Source organism: Coregonus lavaretus (assembly GCF_964263955.1).
Source record: "Coregonus lavaretus genome assembly, chromosome: 21".
Taxonomy (NCBI): Eukaryota; Metazoa; Chordata; class Actinopteri; order Salmoniformes; family Salmonidae; genus Coregonus; species Coregonus lavaretus.
Window position 1 is genome coordinate 44,483,776 of NC_140008.1, and position 4,431 is coordinate 44,488,206.

Sequence of the window (4,431 nt, forward strand, 5' to 3'; positions counted from 1 at the left end):
TGTGTAGAAAATTCCAAATTGTTTGCATAGTCAACTTACACACAGCACTGACACACTCACTTACCCCACCAGACATGCCACCAGGGGTCTTTTCACAGTCCCCAAATCCAGAACAAATTCAAGAAAGAGTACAGTATTATATAGTCATTATTGCATGGAACTCCCTTCCATCTCATATTGCTCAAATGAACAGCAAACCTGGTTTCAAAAAAAAGAACGCAACACCTCACAGCACCTCTCCCCTATTTGACCTAGATATTTTGTGTGCATGTTTTTAAATTCATGTAGTTCTGTCCTTGAGCTGTTCTTGTCTATTAATGTTCTGTATTATGTCATGTTTTGTGTGGACCCCAGGAAGAGTAGCTGCTGTTTTCGCAACAGCTAATGAGGATCCTAATAAAATACAAAACTAAAAACGTGGGGGCAATAGCATGCACAACAGTATCATCAGCATACAAGTGCAGCTTACATTTTTTTTTACAGACAAGTCAATATTGTTAATGTAAACAGTAAAAAGTACAGGACACAGAATCGACCCCTGTGGGACACCTTTCCTTATGTCCAGAAAACCTGATCTAACACCATCAGTAGTTACACATTGAGTTCTATCTGTCAAGTAATCTTTTTACCAGTTACATGCAGCCTGGTCTAGAGCAATTGAGGAAAGTTTCTGAATTAGCAGTGATTGATCAACAGTATCGAACACCTTTGACAGGTCAAAGAAGAGGGCAGCACAATGTTGCCTTTTATCCATACAGTTAACCACATCATTTATAACTAGGGACGCAACAGAGATAGTGCTATGATCTGGTCTAAAACCCAACTGATGGATATTTAGAATACATTTCAAAGATAAGAAAGATCTTAGCTGAGAATTAATCAAGGAGGTCACAAGGGTCACAAGGGTCACAACCTTTGTGAAGGGGGTGTATATGGACCGCCTTCCAAACCGAAGGTTTTTTATTTAGTTTTTTTAGCCCATAGATATTGTTTGTAACTTTTTAGTCACTCAAATATCACATGAATACACGTTAGACATGACAAAATAGATAGAATTGAAAGAACATTTTCTTTAAAACTGCAACATTTTGTTTCACCCAATGACATAATGTGTAGAATTGCAGGAAATAAGCTTTAAACCTGCAAAATTCTCTCCACCAACGAGGGGTGTGAACAGTTTGTTTCATGAACAGTGCTTGTGCCCATAGAAATAGATGTGGTGTGTGTGCACAAGCGGGATGTTCCCCAATGCTGGAAGAGGAGCTCCTGTTGATGATTCTTTGCACAGTTCAACAGGAGCTCCTCTTCCAGCATTGGGGAACATCCTGCACACAGACAACGACTTCCAAATATATGTAAAAACCTTTAGTAATGCAATTGCAGACCTAAGTTAATACAGAGACAACAGCAAAAAGTGTCTAAAACGATCTCTGCTTTTTATACTAGCACTCCCTTCCCATAGCGTGATGTTTACCCCTGACCCTAAACTTGCCCTAGCAACAACACAGTATTCTTCCTAATCATGTCTTCCCACGAACTCAGTATCAGGTGTCAGACAATAAAACGAGACATGTCTAAAGACAATGTGGCAATTGTGGTTGCAGGTTTCTGAGAACTTTCTGCTGTCAAGTCCTCCATAGTTTTTAATAATGTAAGCAAGTGCACGTAATAGATAATATATTCCCCATCACTCCCGAGAGTCAGACAGAACTTGCTTAGGCAGGGAAGAAGATGAATTTGTATCCTTTAGTGCATTTACTGTTTTCCTAAATATAAAAGGATCACCAGCAGTCAGAGCTTAAAAAGTAGCTTGATTTAGCTTACTTAATCGAGATAGCACATCTGCAATGTGTCGGTACGGTAGGGGGTATATCTTCCATCCCCAGTGCATGCATGTTTACTAACCTACCTCTCCCAGTTTGTTTAGTAAATTACATGGGTGCTATAGCATCTACATCTACAGCAGGGGTAGCCAATCCTCATCCTCCTGGAGACCTACTGGGTGTAGATGCTTTTGCTCCATCCCTACTGAAAACACATCGGAGGTAACATAACATTATCTCTCCAGGAGAAGTGTTGGCCATCCCCAATCTACAGTATGCATGATGCCAGCTTATCTGAGTGGACGTTCTATATTCCTGTAAGCTGGGCATTAGGAGGAGCCATGCTGTTACTTCCCCCCTCCCCCTAGGAGGTGTTTAGGAAAAACACATGAATGGATTGATCCAACATGTTTATAGCCAAACTAATGAAAAGAGGAGAAACATAGCTGTGACTGACTGGTAGGCCAGGCGGTGTGTCATTAAGCTCTGCTGTGCTGTGTGATTGAGTAGACCCACAGCAGCACTGAGGCTGTGCTTTGAATTAATGGAGTGATAAATGCCTCAAATGACTGACTTATGTCCACCTGCGGTCGCTATGGCAATAGAGGCAATGCAGAAATGGAACCGTGGAATTGGTTGCCATGGAGGCACGCTGTGATGCTTTGTGAGGCTCTTAAGTTTGCAAACGTCCTTGTACTGGAATGGAGAATGGTAGGAGGCTTTTTTTCACATTTGGAAAGAGAGCATTTTGTTTAATAGGCTGTAGGACACAATGGCTGTGTAGGACAATGCAAAGCATGACTCATTGTAACACCCTAAGATAATAAAATATGGATGTCTTTTAGTTCACCCTCACTAAACACTTTTTCAATATCAATAACATTTTCTGGTGGTACTGAGTACTGACATATTTGTACGAGAATGTAAAAAAGAGAAAGAGAATGTATGAAAGACCTATTAAAATAATACACTGCTCAAAAAAATAAAGGGAACACTTGTACACAATGTAACTCCAAGTCAATCACACTTCTGTGAAATCAAACTGTCCACTTAGGAAGCAACACTGATTGACAATAAATTCCACATGCTGTTGTGCAAATGGAATAGACAACAGGTGGAAATTATAGGCAATTAGCAAGACACCCCCAATAAAGGACTGGTTTTGCAGGTGGTGACCACAGACCACTTCTCAGTTCCTATGCTTCCTGGCTGATGTTTTGGTCACTTTTGAATGCTGGCGGTGCTTTCACACTAGTGGTAGCATGAGACGGAGTCTACAACCCACACAAGTGGCTCAGGTAGTGCAGCTCATCCAGGTTGGCACATCAATGCGAGCTGTGGCAAGAAGGTTTGCTGTGTCTGTCAGCGTAGTGTCCAGAGCATGGAGGCGCTACCAGGAGACAGGCTAGTACATCAGGAGACGTGGAGGAGGCCGTAGGAGGGCAACAACCCAGCAGCAGGACTGCTACCTCCGCCTTTGTGCAAGGAGGAGCAGGAGGAGCACTGCCAGAGCAAAATGACCTCCAGCAGGCCACAAATGTGCATGTGTCTGCTCAAATGGTCAGAAACAGACTCCATGAGGGTGGTATGAGGGCCCGACGTCCATAGGTGTGGGTTGTGCTTACAGCCTAACACCGTGCAGGACGTTTGGCATTTGCCAGAGAACACCAAGATTGGCAAATTCGCCACTGGCGCCCTGTGCTCTTCACAGATGAAAGCTGGTTCACACTGAGCACGTGACAGACGTGACAGAGTCTGGAGACGCCGTGGAGAACGTTCTGCTGCCTGCAACATCCTCCAGCATGACCGGTTTGGCAGTGGGTCAGTCATGGTGTGGGGTGGCATTTCTTTTGGGGGGCCGCACAGCCCTCCATGTGCTCGCCAGAGGTAGCCTGACTGCCATTAGGTACCGAGATGAGATCCTCAGACCCCTTGTGAGACCATATGCTGGTGCGGTTGGCCCTGGGTTCCTCCTAATGCAAGACAATGCTAGACCTCATGTGGCTGGAGTGTGTCAGCAGTTCCTGCAAGAGGAAGGCATTGATGCTATGGACTGGTCCGCCCGTTCCCAGACCTGAATCCAATTGAGCACATCTGGGACATGTCTCGCTCCATCCACCAACGCCACGTTGCACCACAGACTGTCCAGGAGTTGGCGGATGCTTTAGTCCAGGTCTGGGAGGAGATCCCTCAGGAGACCATCCGCCACCTCATCAGGAGCATGCCCAGGCCTTGTAGGGAGGTCATACAGGCACGTGGAGGCCACACACACTACTGAGCCTCATTTTGACTTGTTTTAAGGACATTACATCAAAGTTGGATCAGCCTGTAGTGTGGTTTTCCACTTTAATTTTGAGGGTGACTCCAAATCCAGACCTCCATGGGTTGATAAATTTGATTTCCATTGATAATTTTTGTGTGATTTTGTTGTCAGCACATTCAACTATGTAAAGAAAAAAGTATTTTATAAGATTATTTCATTCATTCAGATCTAGAATGTGTTATTCTAGTGTTCCCTTTATTTTTTTGAGCAGTGTATATACCAGAAAAGTCTGCTGTGACATTTCATTTTCCCCCTGGCGATCAATCAATATTAGTTGAATCAGAA